Below are 8,975 nucleotides of genomic sequence, written 5' to 3' on the forward strand. Positions count from 1 at the left end.
TGGAAGAAATTGCTAGAATTGCCTCATTGCGTATTGTCTTCACAATCAGACCAATTTATCAGAAAGGAGGCTCATAAGTTCTTGGGGAAAGAGCCTTCCTCTTAACTCCTTTTCCAGAATGGGCTTTGTATGACTGATGGAGGAGCTGTGCTACATTTTGTTATGCCCATTATATCATTTTGCCATTCTGGTATCAGTTTAATACAGACTTCAAGAAGAGCATGTGTACAAAATAGGGATCAAAATGGGGGTCCCAGAGGCACCATGAACTCTGAGAAAACATTATTTCTCTGGAGATGGAACTTATAGGCTTCTCAAACTGGATGAGATGAGTTTCCTTTATGGAGACGAATAAACAGGATGAGACTGAACGTTTGAGCAACGTTTGAGAACGTTGGAAGGAAGGTGCAAGATACATTGCTATTTGGATGCAATAGGTGGAATCAAACAAAGCTGGATGTCCACCTTAATTTAATTGGGGGAAAGCTCCAGATAGGGATCCACTGCCAGTTCAATGATAGGTTGAAGTTTAATCTTCCCAGCTGTGACAGGAAAGGTTTCAAGGTCTTGTCACTGTGATAGCAGTGTGCAAGCCAAGGGCTTAGAACAGGGAACAAGTGGAGGGAAACCTGTCTTGACCAGACTCTATTTTCAAAGTTACTAGGGGCCTAAACCCATTCCAGGGAAGGGGATGCCAAGGTAAAACCAGTGACCACTATAACCTAGTTAGCTTCATTAATTTTATGTTCTTTTTCTTAGTATGTAATACCTGGTAGAGTTTTCAACTAGTTTTACACAAAGAAAATATTTTTTCCTTACACTTTTTCCTTACACTTACACTAAGAACTTTTCCTTACCACGAACAAACTGAAAGAAGCAATTGTAACATATCCACTCACAAAGTACATGGGGCACATGGAAACTTTCCATGGGGTCCAACCCCTTGTTTTCATTGAGAATGAGCAGTTAATGTGTGAAAAACCAGTGACTCTTCTTTCAAGAGATGTACACAGAACTGTTCCTAAATTGTTAGTTTATGTTGCCAGAGTAAGTCCCAATTACATACTTCAGCTGGGGTATCTGTCTACAACAGAAATAACTTCTTCTTGAAGGAAACTCTTCAAATAATATAATTCAGAGGTTTCTTGCTATAGCAAGCCAGTCCTGACTCAGATAGTTCAGGCTAGTTCAAACTTGTCAGACCTTGGATGTCCAGCACAGTTGCCTTAGTTAGTACTTTGTTGGGAGACCACCAAGGAAGTCTACACTTGTTACACAAAAGCAAGCAATGGCAAACTACCTCTAAACATCTCTTGCCTTGAACACCCTATGACCGTGGTGGCGAACACTCCAGATGTTCATGGACTACAAATCCCATCAGCCCCTGCCAGCATGGGAATTGTAGTTCATGAACATCTAGAGTGCCATAGGTTCACCACCACTGCCCTATGGGGACACCAAAAGTTGGGAGGGGGAGGGGAAGCAAACCAGCACAAGGGGGAGGGGGAGGGAGAGGGGAAGCAAACCAGCACAAGCTACAAAGATATGGAACTCAATTTCCTTATCTGCTTTGCAGTCTTTAAATACTAATAATGCCATTTCCAAAATTTAATATCTATCTTGTTCTGCCCTTCATATTTAGTGCTGCAAAAAACAAAATCAGAAGTAACATCTGCTTGTGGGATGATTGACCACCTAAATAATCAAAATAGAAGATTAGAAAACCTCTGTGAGTGTTCCTACCTTGCATGAACTTTCCAGCCACACATCTGTATCTTTAAGATCTGTTCAGTAGCATTAAGAACAAAATTGCACTCCATTTTCCATTCTTGTTCCACTCCTTCCAGAGGCAGAGACCTTGATGGATCCCATTATCAGTATGAATTCTAAGTGCAGATGATGCCAGTGGCCTCGACCTATATAATAGAATGCAGGTGACAGGGGCAAAAAATCATCAGATTTCTTTGGCTTTTCCATTGAGTTCTGTATAATCAACCAGTTTAGGCCAAGGAAAAATATATTCTGTGTTGGAAACATGACACAATAAAACAGTCTATTAAGACAAGTACAATATATAGACTTGCTGGAAGAATGCCTTCAAAAGGATGATAGCTTAATGAACAAAGAAATTAGAATGAAAGGATAGGAGGAGGAGAAAGAGACATGTAGCCAATACAAACAGCAATATAAAAATTAGCTGGAAGCAGTAAGGGGGAAATTGCCTTTTTAACAGAAAAGTATAAAACAGAGCAGATCTGAGTGAAAGCTGTGAATTCTAAGTGGTTTTTAAAGGCTTTCGTGGTGTTTCTGTTACTGTTTTATTATTGGTATCCTCTCTCTTTCCTACCTAATATTTTGTTACTGTTATATAACAGATTGGTACTTTTCACAAGACCACTTCAGCCTTTATTTATGATTCCTTTTAGATGAGCCCTCTGGTTTCCAGGAAAAGAGAAGAGAGATTCTAGAAACCTACTGATCATAGCAAGAGTTGGACCTGGCTCCAAGGTGATGATTACAGAATGAGAGAAAGAGAAAGGTCTGACCTAAAAGATGATTCTACACAGACAAAGAAGAGGGAGAGAAATCCCAAATGATTTTATTAGTGAATTGGTTTTTATAAATTGGAATAGCTTGACACAGCATATGTTAGCTGTCTTTTTGACAGCCATGATGAGAGGACACACTGTGATTATAACCATGGTGATTCACAATGCTTTGCAAATACATCCCCCCCCCCCACACAAGCTGGATCTGAACACATGAAAGTGATATGAAGACAGGACAAATCATTGATATATTTTTACACAATTTTAGAATGTGTGCCATATTATACCAACCCTCTAGTCATGTCATGGTTCCAATCCTAATTTGCACGACAGATAATATGGCTGCTTCTAAATTAGTCCCAATAACATATTACATAAATCAACTTAGGTACAGAACTTTCTGTTCTTTATCCCCTCTCTCATAGCCCTGAGATGCATTTTTTCTACATCAGATAAAGCCCTGTTCAGTCTTTACAATTTTGATGCATCTATCTCATGTTCTGTGGGAGTGTTTTACTCATGATCCTGCCCCCAGTAAGTGCTGTCACCATTTTGTTCTCACAGGGAAATGAGCTTTGGTACATGCAAATGCATACCCTCAAATATCTAGGTTTCTGATCACATATATCGAAGCCAAAAAGTATATATTGAAGCCTATTCGCACAAAGAATATTGGATCATGTCAATTTCCAGTTGATTGGGAAAGAAACTGCTTATTTGTTTCTGAACATGGGAAAAACTGGGGAGTGCTCAATCATGACTAATTTCTGTGATGCATTATACTCATCCTGTTTATATGTCAGAGTGAATACACATATATCCTTCCCATATCTCCACACATCTATTCATTGAAGACCTACATTTGCATCACACATTCATCTGTACAAGCACTGACTATAATATGAGAATTACTGAAAGCATATATGCAGAACAATCACATGTATACTGTATACAGATTGCACAGATGTTCACTGTAACTTGTCTACAGGACTACTTTTTTAAGCCATCCAAAATCATCAATTTCTATTTTCTATCAAGTACCTTAGAAAAAAAGAAATGTAATATTTGTATCATTTGGTCTGTTTTATTAATATTTTTTTATTTATTTAGAGAATGTATAGCTCACATTTCTATTTAAAAACCACTCAGAAGTTTACAACAATCAGTTAGACTTTCAGTCATTTAGAGTAGGTAATCAGGATAGGTGTGAGGTTTACATATGTTTTTGTGCTTGCCTTTTATCTTATTATACCTCATTCTCTCATAGAATCAGCTTTCCCACTGCAGGGGACAGTATTTTTATTATCTACTGATAAGACTGTAATTTATATACTCTGCTCAGCTTATAGGCTTCTGAAAAACAAATGACTGACAAAAATAAGAATCAGGAAGTGAAAAAGAAAAAGGGAAACTGATTCACCAAATAATCCTGACCAACCAAAATTCAAAGTAAATTAACTTTTTCAGCAGCCTCGCAAGCTACAGAGCACTTCCTAGCAGTGGTTCCTATCCAAAACTATTTTTTACCTTCAGAGAAAAGCTCAGAAAATGAGGAGCAATTGGAAACTTCTGTTAGTTTAGCTCAGCAAGCCAACAATAATGACTTGGATTCAAACCATGGAGATAAAGAATGCCTCCCTGCCCCCATGGAAGAGAATTTTCTTACCAAAATGTGCTTTGAACTGGGTGATCAGTCCTCCCTTATAGCACAGACTTTACAACTCCTACTAAAAAAGATTGACTCTCTATCAAAAGTTTGAAAGCTTTTCTTCCTCATTCTCACCACCCTTTCCGGGGAAATGTGAGCCAATCAACCTTCGCATAATTGAAGCTGCAAATGCCAATGATTCTAGATTATTTTGGCGCCTGGTTTTTGCTATCCCTCACCCACATTCCAATATGAACAACAGCGTCATAAGTGCGGTCTCATGATGGAATCATTTTTACAATATTTTCTTCGATGCCAATGTCTCCTTCTTGTCTTCAGGTGACCACCTATTACATGAACTCTATGACCACAACTGAGATAAACAACCTGATGAAACATCTGAAAAAAAGGAAAGGCATCCAGTCCTAACGGCATCCTTTTGGAAATTTTTATTAATTATCATGACCATTGGTCACCTGTCCTGGCAAATCTTTTCACTAAGATTGATCAAAGTGGTTCCATCCCCAAAGTTTGGACATTTGCAACAATTGTTCCCATTTTCAAAAAAGACGATCCACAGATGTCAATCCACTATAGACCTATAAGTCTCCTTTCGATTGCTGGCAAACTTTATGACTCTCATTTCCTTGACAAACTGCTGTACTGGGCAACCCTAATCCTAGAGCCTGCACAAATAGGATTTGTCAAGGGCCATTCTACTTATGACCATTGCCTTGTTCTTAATCATCTTGCCAAGAAATACACAATCAATCACAGGGGCAAACTGTACACGGCATTCCTTGACCTGAGGAATGCCTTTGACCTGGTCCCCAGAAAACTGCTCTGGCACAAGTTATCTACATTGGAAATGAACCCCCATCTTTTTATATTAATTTGCAGGCTTTATTCTAATACAAACTGCAAAGTATGCTTTAACCTTGAAGGTCATCACACAGCCAAAATTCCCACTAACAGAGAAGTCAAGCAAGGATGCGTCCTTGCACTTTACCTTTTTAACCTGTTTATCGGCTACCTGCCTTCACTTCTGCTGGACATAGATGGCCAGCAACCCACCCTGAATCATCAGAAGATATCAGTTTTACTTTACGCAGACAATACAGTGCTACTCTCTTGATCTAGAGTTGGCCTGAAACGCCTGCTTCTGGCTTTTTCCAACTATTGCTCTCAAAATGCCTTGGAGATAAACTATGTCAAATCTAAGATTTTAGTATTTGCCAAAACACGGTGACCAGATATATGGAAAATAAATGGGAATGACACAGAGCAAGTGCCCTCCTTTTGATACCTGGGAGTAATATTTCAGCACAACTTGAAATGGATGTCCCAGTTTAAGCATATAAAAACACTAGCCAACCACAACACTGCTGCAATCAAACTTTTTTTTTTTACCAAAGTGGGCCAGTACATACCACCTGCAATCAAAATCTTCTCTATCTCATCCCAATAAGGGTAGGTGATCCAATCAAAGAACTAGAAAAAAATCCAGTCTATATTTCTCCACACCCTTCTAGGTCGACTTAATTGTATAGCTTATCACACTTTGTGCTTGGAACTGGGACCAAACTTTATTTCATCTATAGTTTGGATATTGACTGTGAAATACTGGACATGCCTCTATTTCAGAGCTAAACCCAGTAGTTTGTTATGGCATATGTTAACAGACTCTTACCACTCCTGTTAGGACTTTTTGGTACTCAACCAAATTAAAACTCTAGGTTTCTCCCTGGATTTTCTTACCAATCTAAATGAGATCTAGATTCTCCAAACTATAAAACAAAGAAAAACAATGCTATTACTACCTGTAAGACCATGCTTACCACTGTTTCATGGGAACTTACCATGCAGATTTATGCCTGACTACTTCACTATTTCAGGCCTGTCTCAACATATTTCCTTCAACAGTCACATGTGGAAGATACTGCTGCATTACATTTCAAGAGAGAGACTGCCAATGCTCCCAACACCAAACTGAAACAATGGAACACATACTTCTCTATTGTATTCATCACTTTCAACTGCGGAGACTATGTATTGAACCACATTTAAACTCAAGTTTAGTACTGTCTGACAAACCTAAGATCCGGTTGCCCCTAAATGACCTTTGTCCTCAATGCACTAATGATGTAGCAATGTTTTTAACCTTAATTGTACCCAACAATTAGTCATTCTATATGTATTGTTCAATGTGCATTTTTATGAACCCTAATTTAATTTATGCCTAATAAAGGTAACTAACTACCTGTTAGACATTAAAAAAAACAATTTAAAACAACAGACATACCAATAAAAATCCTTGAAAATGGACCCTGCTATAAACAGTATATACATAAGGGTAAAGTTTCCCCTTCAGTTGTGTCCGACCCTGGGATACCACTGGAAGCAGTGATTTCATAGGCAAGCCGTTTTTGTGGGGTAGTTTGCCATTGCTTTCCCCAGCTATTCTTTACCCCCTAGCTATGTGCTAGGTACTCATTTACTGACCAAGGAATGGATGGATGGCTGAGTTGACCATGAGCCAGCTGCCAGGATATCTGACCCACAGGGGGCTCGAACTCCTGACCATGTGAGTGGCAGTGCAAGCACTGTATATACATAGCTATGCCCAAAGATCTCAGTGCTAAATCAAAGGCTTATCTAAATTCAGTGACCCTTTTCAAAAGACCTGTGTTTTTTTAAAGAATGAAGGCCAGGAGGAAGGGAGTAAACAGATTTCAGGAGGAAAGAAATTCTGTCACTTCAGCACTGTTTCTTGAGAGTGTCAACTTTCTTGAAAGTGCCAACTTTACTTCCCTCAGCACAGCCAGGCATTACCAGTGGATTTCAGATTCTGGGTAAATTCAGAAAAGTGGTGGTGATCCATGAAGTATTTTTAATTCCCAACCATTTTAGGATCTCAAATAACATAATACTTTTAAGGATCTCAAATAACAAAATACTTTTAAGAAAGCCAGAGGCATTGCTAGGCAAACTGGCGCCCGGGGACAAAACCTGAGTTTGGTGCCCCCCCATATGGGCAGCCACCCTCCCACACTATACCCAAACAATGATTTTTTTTGCACCAGCTCACAAAACACCCCCCCAAGCAAAACATACATGGCTCTCTCCCCACCAACTCTCTTTCCTAATTTTATCCTCACACCAACCCTATGAGGTAGGTTGTTAATCTGAGAAACAGCTCCAAGCCAGAGCAAATGGGTATTAAACCTCTCGAGGCCACCTCACCCACCACCAGCAGACACCCCCAGCATTTTACCTCCAAATACATAGTTTCAATATATTTTGATGTTGAATATGACATTTGTCATGTTTTTGGTTGAAAACATTGGCTCTAACTCGATAAAGGCAGGTTTACTCAGAGGCAGGTACACTCTGATCTGGAGGAACCGGGTTTGATTCCCAGCTCTGCCGCTTGAGTTGTGGAGGCTTATCTGGGGAATTCGGATTAGCCTGTGCACTCCCACACACGCCAGCTGGGTGACCTTGGGCTAGTCACAGCTTTTTGGAGCTCTCTCAGCCCCACCTATCTCACAGGGTGTTTGTTGTGAGGGGGGAAGGGCAAGGAGATTGTAAGCCCCTTTGAGTCTCCTACAGGAGAGAAAGGGGGGATATAAATCCAAACTCTTCTTCTTCTACTACTACTTAAGAAGGGGACATGGCTCAGTGATAAGAGTATCAGCTTTGCATGCAGAAGATTCCAGGTTCAATCCTTGGCATTAAAGGGAACAGGCAGTGAGTGAGTTACTGGGGCTCCGAAGCAGTTCACACATACCTATTTCTGACTAAAAAAGAGCAGCAATGGTGTAGGAGGTTAAGAGCTCGTGTATCTAATCTGGAGGAACCGGGTTTGATTCCCAGCTCTGCCACCTGAGCTGTGGAGGCTTATCTGGGGAATTCAGAATAGCCTGTACACTCCCACACACGCCAGCTGGGTGACCTTGGGCTAGTCACAGCTTCTCGGAGCTCTCTCAGCCCCACCCACCTCACAGGGTGTTTGTTGTGAGTGGGGAAGGGCAAGGAGATTGTAAGCTCCTTTGAGTCTCCTGCAGGAGAGAAAGGGGGCATATAAATCCAAACTCTTCTTCTTCTTCTAAAATGCACAGCTTAGAGAGTGGCAGGAAGGTGAGGAGGTACAACCCATGAAGAAAAGAGACTGCACATTTCTGGTTACATAGTTGCTCACTTTTACCAGTTCCCCTGACAATTGTGCGAGCTATAATGCCCCAACATGTAAATAATCCTTCCCCTCTCACTTTCTCCCACTGTAGCTGGGGATGGGAGAGTAACCCGTAAAAAAGAGCCCATGCAATGTGCAAGAAGTAAAACAATCAAACAGAAGGCTTGCAATTTAGTAGTGGTAGTTGCAATAATGTGTGTGTATGGGAGTGAGGTGAAAATAGAAAATTGCGTTAAAACAAAGTGGGACTGCTGAGACTGAATCAAGATGGTATAATTGGGGAGGGGAGGGGATACAATTATGTGGGTTGCAATGGGAAAGGGGGAGGCACGTTCTGGCGAAGAAGCCCAAGGAAAGGGAGGGGGAGCGCAAAGGTGATTGTGCAAAGTGCATATTGAAGAGTGTGCCTTGCTACAATCAGAGCATAACAGCCATTCTTCTGTGATCCTAAACGGCTTTTACCTCGAAGTAAGTAATCAAGAGATTTCCCCCATTCCTTATACTCAGTAAAACGTGTACAGCACTGCAGGAATAGACTTTGCCGCCCAGCATTCCTTGCTGGAAGGAGGCCTCCTTCCATTCA

General features: G+C 40.5%; 1 long non-coding RNA gene across 1 annotated transcript; it reads right to left on the bottom strand.

Annotated features, from left to right (window-relative positions):
* Positions 1-2,185: 2,185 nt before the first annotated feature.
* LOC125434358 lies at positions 2,186-8,076 on the bottom strand. The gene is made up of 3 exons (XR_007244772.1): positions 7,852-8,076; positions 7,000-7,003; positions 2,186-2,197 (listed from the first exon to the last, which is right to left on the bottom strand). It is a non-coding gene; the product is annotated as an uncharacterized LOC125434358 (long non-coding RNA).
* Between the last annotated feature and the right edge of the window lie 899 nt (positions 8,077-8,975).

Source organism: Sphaerodactylus townsendi, linkage group LG06 (assembly GCF_021028975.2).
Source record: "Sphaerodactylus townsendi isolate TG3544 linkage group LG06, MPM_Stown_v2.3, whole genome shotgun sequence".
NCBI classification, from domain to species: Eukaryota; Metazoa; Chordata; class Lepidosauria; order Squamata; family Sphaerodactylidae; genus Sphaerodactylus; species Sphaerodactylus townsendi.